Here is a 9,970-nt window from a genome sequence, read left to right as displayed (position 1 = left end):
GAGTTCAATTACTGGTCATAATCTCGAATCTCTTCTCCCTTTTCTGTAATTCAGTAGGTTAAATTAGAGTTTTGGGCATCTTTGTTAATTAACCAGTGATTTATCTTTACTTTGTATTTTTTCTTTCAATGTGTTCCAATTCAAAAGCATATTGTCTCAGTCCTCGTGTTTGGATGCCCCTTTTCTTTGATTTTGTGGGTTTGTCTGTTTGATTTAGAATTGGGCTTTGTTAGTACACAACGGGCAGGTCCATTAAATAAGAGTTTGACCAATTGAAGGTCCAAAACTTTTGAGGCTTGGCCGGTGGCCCAAGTCCATTTTTAAAAGAACTGGGGAGGCTAATATAGGGATTTTAACTTAAATTTTTTTAGATAACTACCTAGGAAGGTTCTAGGAAAAAGGGAGAGTGGGGTAATTGATTGAATGGTTTAAATTTTGGGGGTCCAAGTGAATAAAAACAGAATTGAGAGAGGAGGTATTGAATTAAGGAAATCTGATTTGTTCCCCTAAATTCCCCCTATAAAACACCCTCTTTCCAATCATTAGGGCACAGAAAAAAGGGTGAAAAAACACAAACGGCTGAAATCAATCCTTTTCCAAAAACTTCAGAAGAAAATTTTTCTAGTTCTGGCTATTTTTGGAGTCATTTGCTGGGGTTTTCTAAAGTTAAGCAAAACTTTGGTCCTTGGATTCATTGCTGTTCGATTTGAGCTGAGCTGTTGCAGACTTCTTTCTTTCTTTGAGCTGTTTGTCACATTTTCTTTTCTAGGTATTTTTCTGAACCTTGTATGCTCGATTTTAAGTTGTGTTTTGAATAGAAGCTGATTTCCTTGGACTTTAAGTATGAATGAAGTTAGATTCTTTTTTTTTTCTGGTAATTTTCTTTGGATTTTTTTAGCTGATTCAAAGCTCCAAATCTGCTTTGTTTTTGTATTTGAGTCATGGTTAGAGTAATAAAACAATGGAATAGTTTATTAGTGTTCAGTAGTTGTTTTAAAACATGTCATCATGTAGTGATCTTCTAATTGTTTCCTTCTGAAATATGTTTGTTTTGTTTGGTTGTTGGTATTTTTCTTTGGTTTCGAGCCATGGTATAAATCTTGGTCATGAGCAAGCTGTTTTGAGCATGTCAATTTTGTTTTAGTTTTGAAGGATGGAAAGTACTTGTTGGCTAATAACTTGGTTAAGGTTTTGCGGATCTGACTGTTGTTGATTTGAGAGATCTCTTTGTCATATTTAGCTCTTTTCTTTTCAAATTGTAGACCAGCTTTTGTTGTCATTGATTAGATGCTAAGGGTGTGGTGTCCAGGTTAATAAATAACCATTGGAACCAATTGAAGTCCATTTGGTACCAGTTCAAATCCAAAGGTTGGCATCTTGAGTTGGTAATTGAATAGATGGCAGTGTTATTCGCATCATCAGTTAGTTTTAATTTATTAGGGCATGTAAATTTATAATTCCCCTCTGATTCACGCTTCATTAAGTCATGGCAGTGTTTGTATAATTTTAGTTCAAATTGGGATGTAATTCATGTATTATGGAAGTTGGGTAATTTGAGGTTTCGGAACTGTTTCCTTTGAAGAAAAATTTGATAATTTTCCATTGTTTAATTCTCACCATGCAATGCTATAGAATTTTGATTTGTTCTGAACCTTCAGCAACCATCTCACTATTAGTTTGCGTCTGGGCTCATTTGTGGACTTAATGGAGGACGACAACCCATTTCCTTTGCCTAAAAGAGGAGGGAATGCTAAATAGTATACTGGGCCTGCCTTTGGCCCAGTTTCCATCTCGAATATTTCATAGCTTGTTTACATTGCTTATACATTATTCAACGATTTGAGTCCAAACTTCCGATGGAAATCCCTTTAAGCTTAATTAAGTATAATCCTTTTAAAAATGGTTGGAGGTGTGCCATTTTAGCTAAATTTACCCATGGCCCTCTTATTAGTTAATACAAACTTAGAAATAATTAATTCTTCAAATACCCATAATCGGCTTTACGCGCGCGTTTAAAATTATTACAACTACGGGTACGACTCCCGTGGCGTGGTTGTGATGATTAGTTTTACATTAGTTTAAAAATAGGAATACCTTTAGTTTGCCTTTAAAATATATATAATCCTTTCTCTTAAAATAACTTGAGGTGTGCCATGCTTTAAATCTATAACACATGGCCCTCACAAATTTGGATCAAATAATTTCGGGTGTGCCATATACAAATAAAATCCTTTAATTTATGGCTCTCATATACATACAAAAATTAGTTTAGAAATGCCTTGAACCTTCGTAGTTTGCTTTTAGGTGCGTTAATTAAATAATTATCATAGCTACGGGTACGGTTCCCGTGACGTAGTTGTGACGCCTAATTACTAAAATCCGGGGGGTACATTTATGTGACCCGGCCACAATTTAATCTTTTAAAAATTAAACATGTTGTAGATCGTGGGTACGGTTCCCGTGACATGATTCGCAATATGTAACAATAATTAAAATAAAAGCGGTTATGAGGTTAAAATGCACAATAGGTTAAACATGTAATAAATCAGATAATAGGCCAATTATTAATAGTTTAAGCGACCGTGCTAGAACCACGGAACCCGGAAATGCCTAACACCTTCTCCCGGGTTAACAGAATTCCTTATCTAGAATTTCTGATTCGCAGACTTTAAAAATAAAAAATTTCCTTGATTTGGGATTTTAAAATAAATCGGTGACTTGGGACACCAAATAAATTATCCCAAGTGGCGACTCTGAAAAATACATGAAATAATCCCATTTCGAATAATGTCACTTTAATTGGAAAAACTCCCTCATATTACCCCCTCGCGGGTGGTAAAGAAGGAGGTGTGACACTTACGAATAACGGTTTACATAACTAAGATTAGCTAAGTAAATTTTTGAATATTGTTTTACAATCTAAAGATTTTTTCCAAATATGTACTTAACATACACGCAGCACTACGTGCTACTAGTTAAAGAGAGAAATATTGTCACGACCCAAAATCCACTAGTCGTGATGGCACCTAACCCAACCCTCTAGGTAAGCCAACTATACTATCCAATTCCAATAATATTCAATAAGACAATTTAAACAAGAGAATTATCTAAATCTTATATATTTTTCCTAAGGACTGGTAGTACAAATCATGAGCTTCTAAGAATAGAGTTTACAAAGCTGATATGAATTAAATACACCTTTTGTTTGAAAAGTACATAAACAATGTTTTAAAATCTAAGGCTACCATGAACAAGAGACAGCTACAATGGAGACCAAGGTACATCTTTCAATCCAGCTTCCGTCGAACACAGCAACATCGGCATCCGAAATCTGCACGCAATGTGGAGGAAGTGTAATATGAGTACAACCGACCCCATATAATAAATAAGTAACAAACCTAACCTTAGGTTGAAAGTAGTGACGAGCTGGAATATAGGTCGGTCCAACACCAATAACCAACAACAGTTCATAGCAACGTAGAGCATATAAATAAGGAAGTAACTCAGAGATAAAATGCTTGGCTTTCTTTCACAATTTTTCCGAAAATAGTTCCGCTTTTCCAGAATATTAGTGAAAACTCAAATTCTCTACCGACATTGTCGTAAAATATGAGATAGTTTGAAAACTGTAAATCTTTCTAAAAATCCTTTTTAAAATAAATAAGATTTTTCATTTTCTTTCCAGATAGCAAGTGTGAGATACCTCTCTATGACGACATATCAATGTGTGTAAAAAGTCATTAATGACGTAATACCGTACAACATGAGGAAAATGCGTCTCTATGCATGTATGTCATATATGTATGCCAATGCCATGTATCTTAGAGATGAATCATGTACTCACATTCTCAGAGTACTCAATTTCACTGTCTCACACTTTTCACTCATCATGATCAATCACTCGGTACTGTATATAGCCTATACGGCCCAGGAAAATCCATCCCGGAACATCTACATTGCTGACTATAAGTCACCCAGTACCGAGGAAAAAGGGAAGTCCAACCCTGTAGAGATATCTATCTCCAGATATCAAGTACTTCGGACAAATCCATGTCTAGGAAATCCATACCTCAATAATATCATCCGCGCTCACTAGGGGTGTGTAAAGACTCCGGAGGGGCTCCTTCAGCCCCAACGCTATCATAAATTAGTATAACCGCTGCGGCGTGCAGCCCGATCCCAGAACTGTCACTCATAATCAGGCTCTCGACCTCACTCAGTCATCAATCTCTCCAGTCTCACCCACGGGCCCACAATGTCATGAAAGCTAACCCGGAACAATGATATGATGTATCGATAAATAACAACTGAGACTGAGATATGATACGAATGCATGAATATGACTGAGTACGAAATATCAATAAAATCAGTGAGATGACAGCAAGCGACGACCACTATGGGTCCTTACAATATCAACATGAAGCCTAAACATGATATCTAGCATGATTGACAGCTCAGTTACTTTATCACATGGTGAAAACACAGATATCAACAAAGTTGGGCTTCTATACGGTGCCATGGAAATAACGGAGTCACAATTCACAGGGTGCACGCCCACACCCGTCACATAGAATGTGCGTCACCTCAATACCAATCACACAACACGTCATTTGGGGTTTCATACCCTCAACTCTAAGTTTAGAAGTGTTACTTATCTTGAACAAGCCAATTCCAACACTGAGCGGGCCAAGTGATGCTCCAAAAATGCCATCACGCACGTAGTGACCTCCGAACGGCTCACAACTAGTCAAAAGCAACTCAAATACATCAGATAAAGCCCAAGGAGACAATTACAAATGATAAAGATCGAATCCTACATCAAATTCCAAATCCGGCCAAAAATCACACCCGGGCCCACACCTCGGAACCCGGCAAAACTCACAAAATCCGACAACCCATTCAATTACGAGTCCAACCATACTAGCTTCACTCAATTCCGAATCCAAATCTGTAACACTCTTCAAATTTATAAAAGCTTCAAGATACGCCAAATATAGAATTTAATTTTTTTTAATCTTAAATTATACTTCTATTACGGATTTAAACCCATGTGATTGATTTTTGAGTTACTTTTCTATTTATAAATAATTGGATATACAATTAGGGGAATATTAATAATTTTAATATTTTTAATTATTAAAGGTGTGTATCATTATTTGTTAGTTAAGTTAAAAAAAAAAAGGAAAAGGGACTAAAGCCCATAAAGGGCTGTTGAAGAAAAAGGGAAGGCTTAAGGCCTTTAAAGCCTAGCCGGACGTAAAAAGGTCCAAAGAAAGAAGCGACAGAGTTATACGCACACGAAACAGAACACTGTTCTGTTACGCAGACATCAAAATAAAATTCTAGGGTTCTTTACCAATCACTAATTCTTGAACTCAGGTATGTAAATTTCCCTATTGTCAATTATCCTACTGTGGCAATAGGCAAGAATTGAATAGTTAATTCCATTTTTCCTCTATATCAACAGTAAATTCCATGTTTAGGTGTGAAACTTTAAAATTGATTAAAATGCACTGGTTGTTGTAGAATCGATTGTTTGACTGGTGTCAATTGGATTGGGGCCTATGTATTGGCTCGAGAAGTTTTGAGGTGAGTTGATACAACCCTTTACTAAAGTGGTTTAACTCACAAAAGCACGCTACAAGGTGTTCGATGAATTACTTAAAAGAGTTTATATTTACTTAATTGGAGCGAATTAGTACCTATTAACTTTTGGAGCGAGTTAGTACTTAATTGGATCGAGAAGTCATAGATGATTTATTATGATATAAGTGCATAAATTTTCAGATTTTTGTGTTATTCTTATATGCTATTTTCATGTTGAAAATTTATGAAGAAGCAAGAATCTTTAGAAATACATTTAGATGTTTATTTCATTCTTATGCCATGCTTTACATTTAAGGATACCAGCATGAGCATGTACATGATGTTCCAAAAAGAAAAGATTTAGACTTGAAAAGTCAAAGGAAGAAGTTTTAGAAAGAAAAGATTTTTGGGAGTATCCTTTATTCTGAGAAGGGGTCATCGTCCAGGCCGAGGGTCCTGACCAAGGCGTTGACTTCTTGAAACTACTTGTGCCAAAGTAGGGAGCACACGAGCCGAGGGTCTCGTTGCTGAAAATTTACTTAGCCATGCTAAGGTATGATACATAAGCGCTGAGAACTATGAAGCGAGTGGCACCTCGTGGATTGGGCCTATTCGATCAGGTTGGGATCGAACCCGTGCCTTTCACACGGTGACTGAGACAGAATTAAGTCAGCATAGTTGGAACTCCCAAAGTATAAAGTGAAGTATTTTTTTTATTATAAGAAAGAAAAAGAAAAGAACTTCTTTTAGAATATTCATAAACTGATATTATGCAATTATTTTAGAATTGTTCTTATAAGCTTTATGTTTTACATGCATTTAGAATCATTGATCGTAATGTATATGTTATTAAAGTTCCGTCCCCTGTTGTAGAGAATCACTAAGTACAATGGATGGTACTGACGTTATCTTTTGGGAACTTACGTTGGTCTGCGGTACAACGTAGGAACCGGTTTCGCAGGCGAGCAGGCTACGAGTTAGGACTTCCTTCTCTTCCAGTGCAATTGGTGAGCTCCGCTTTTGTTTGTGGAGTATTTCTTAGAGTCATCTTTACTTAGCTATTTCTTTGTTTGCTTAGAGAACTGGCTAGGAAATCTCGTGTCTTAGGCAGTGCGTCCGTTTATCAGTAGAGGCTTCATAGACATAGTCGGTGGGTTAAGATTCAGATCTTTTTATAATAACTTAGCAGCATTTCATTGGTTACTACAAATAAAGTTTTGAAGTTGGCTTATTTTAGTTATTTAAATTATTTAAAAGTATTTTGGTTACAGTAGTGCCTTGTGGCATGTAAAGTTTGAAGTTATAATAGATTTGATAAGCGCAGATGGTTCGCTCGGTCATGTTTAGTGATTGGGTGCCGGTCCCGACTTGTTCAGAAAATGGATCGTGACAAAATCGATGTTCAAAACTCAAAAATTCAAATTTTGAAACTTTAAGCCAAAACCTTCCAATTTACTCTTTAAAATTCATCAACCAAAGGCTAAAATCGAAGATAGATTCATGGAATATAACCAAAACCGACTAGGGAACACTTACCCTCGAAATAGAGTATTTTATACTTCTGCCCAAACATCCTCTTTTGCGAATGCGGGATGACCATCGCGTTCGGGATGAACAAAAATTATCAGCCACCAAAATGCTCTACGCGTTCGCGGCACAAGCGTCGCGAACGCGATACACACTGGAGACAGAACTACGCGAAGGCGGCACGAGCCTCTCGAACGCGATGAAGAAAGATCCTCCAGCTCCAGCTCCCAGCTGAACTCTACGCGAACGCGATCTCTCATATGCGAATGCGAAGAAGACTAGTCCCAACTCTTCGTGAACGCGGACCAATATTGCACACAAGTCACATTTAACATTACGGGCCTGCTCCAACTTCCGGAATCGAAATCTTACCTCGATATAAAAAAGTCCACTCCCAGTCAAACTTTTCAAAATTCTAACTTTTTGCCATTTCAAGCCAAATTCTACTACAGACCTCCAAATTACAATCCAGACGCGCTCCTAAGTTCAAAATCACCCAATGGAACTAACGAAACCACTAGAAACCCAATCCGAGGTCAAATACTAAAAAGTCAAAACTTGGTCAAACCTTTCATATTTAAAGCTTCTAGTTAAAAATCATTCTTCCAAACCAATTCTGAATAATCTGAAAACCAAAACCGACGATTCACATAAGTCATAATACATCATACGGAGCTACTCATACTCTCAAGCAACCGAGCAAAGTGCAATTGCTCAAAATTACCAGTCGGGTCGTTACAAATATAGACTGTTATGTTCCCCCTTAAACCAATCAAAGGATATAGCTATTTCTTTAGGGATTTTTACCTAGCTAAACTTTATTAGAAACTTATTAACTACTTTTCTTTATGTTCCTTATAAAATATATTGTGTATCTATATTTACTATTTATGTCACGACCCAAATTTCATTATAGGTCGTGATGGCGCCCAACACCGTTGTCAGGAAAGCCAATCCTAATCAACTAGTGAGTCCTCATTAATTTTACCAATATATCCAGACTTTTTGTTAACAGTTAAGCTTCTAGACAGTCGATAATTAACAAGTTTGCAATGACATAAATACATCCCAAAATAATAGTCTACAGTGTGTGCCAGGAACTAGTGTCACAAGTACTAGGGCAACTAGTAGAATGTACAAAATATCAATATTGTACTGCCTGAACCAGAGTAGACAGTACATAATAATAACAAAAGAAGAGATACTCCGGTATGCTGCTGAACGGCTCAGAAGGGCAGCTCACCGTGGAATCTCGGTCGAGTATCAGGAACGCGCGCCAGATTGGTAGCTAGATGTACCTTCCTTAGATCCTGTATATTTAAGTACATAAGTGTAGTATGAGTACATAAACAATATGTACCCAGTAAATATCCAGTCTAACCTTGAAGAAGTAGTGACGAGGGGTCGACTTGACACTTACTAGGGTCAATAATGATATAATTTAGGTGTTATGCTAAGCATGGATGTCATAATAAATAACAATTCATAATAGGAACTGATAGGTTCTTTCCTAGATAATATCTCAATTAACAATTTATATTTCAAGTATTTAGAACAGTTCAAATCACAGAAGGTACCGAGCAAGAAGCATGCGCCAATAATGCCGAGGTCGTATGACCTCATCCAACATAAAAATAAAGTGTGCACTACCAGAGGGTCGAACGGCACGAACCATAGATGCATCTATTACCCCGCTCGCGAATCATACATGCGACGCGGTCAAACACAGATAAACATATCAAGCACTCAATCTATAATTGATCAGGAAAGCAATTATCCAAGGAAATGTCAAGTTTCTCTTTAGTGGTCAAGAAAATGATATTTAGTTTTTTTTAGAAATTCATTTGCCAAGTTAAATACGTTTCACGCAATCTAAACTAACGATAAAGTTACAGATATGGCAAGTAAAGCATGTTTTTGGGTCCTAGACTATCCGGACTTAAGCATAATAGTGGCTACGCACGGACTCTCGTCACTTCGTGCATACGTAGCCCCTGCAATTAGTGACAAATATCCAATTATTTCTCCTATGGGGACAATTCCCTCTCAAAAGGTTTGATAAGAGACTTACCTTGCTTAACGGTCTACTTTCCGGTCTAAGCTTATGCCCAAATCCTCAATTTGGCGCCAAACACTCCAAAATTATTCAAATAGCATAAAAAATAATCAATATAGGCTTAAAAGTTCATATCCCAACTATTAGAGTGATTCCCTAACCCAAATTACAAGATTCCTAAAATTCACCCCCGGGCCCACGTGCCCGGATTACGGAAATTTTTGAAGAAAGTTGTTACCCATAACCTAAGGATCAAGAATATATGATTTTTACTCCATTCCATAACAAATTTCGTGGTTAAATCTTGCTTTTATCAAAACCCTAGGTTTTACTCTAATCCCATAATTTCCACTAATTTTTATGTGTTAATCTACCCAAAACCCAAGTATTAAACTCACATTAAGTGGAAATAATTTACCTCACAATGCTAGATTAAAATCCCCTCTTTGGAAGCTCCCAAATCGCCCAAGTGTAGAAGTGAAATGAAATAAATGGCCTAAGTCCCATTTTTAAAAGCTGTGTCCAGGTCTCTGATGTCGCATTTGCGACATCAGGTTCGCAATTGTCAAGGTCGCAATTGCGACAAAACCATCGCAAATGCGAACCTGGCATCCCTCTGCAATGATCACAAATACGACGGAAGGGTCGCAAATGCGGACCCTGCTGGGTTCGCAAATGCGAACAAAATGTCGCGAATGCCACCATTGCCCCAGCCCAAGCTTCATCGCAAATGCGAAGCCTTCCTTGCAAATGCGAGGATCGCAAATGCGAACATTTCCTCGCATTTGCGAGACCTGCAAC

At 37.3% G+C, this 9,970-nt stretch overlaps 1 long non-coding RNA gene across 1 annotated transcript; it reads left to right on the top strand.

Moving 5' to 3' along the window:
- Positions 1-491: 491 nt before the first annotated feature.
- On the top strand, positions 492-1,595 carry LOC109214952. The gene is made up of 2 exons (XR_002066281.1): positions 492-769; positions 1,263-1,595. It is a non-coding gene; the product is annotated as an uncharacterized LOC109214952 (long non-coding RNA).
- The last annotated feature ends 8,375 nt before the right edge of the window (positions 1,596-9,970 follow it).

This window comes from Nicotiana attenuata, unplaced genomic scaffold, assembly GCF_001879085.1.
Source record: "Nicotiana attenuata strain UT unplaced genomic scaffold, NIATTr2, whole genome shotgun sequence".
Classification (NCBI taxonomy): domain Eukaryota; kingdom Viridiplantae; phylum Streptophyta; class Magnoliopsida; order Solanales; family Solanaceae; genus Nicotiana; species Nicotiana attenuata.
The sequence above is the reverse complement of the archived record's forward strand: the minus strand, read 5'-3'. Positions and strand labels throughout refer to the sequence as shown.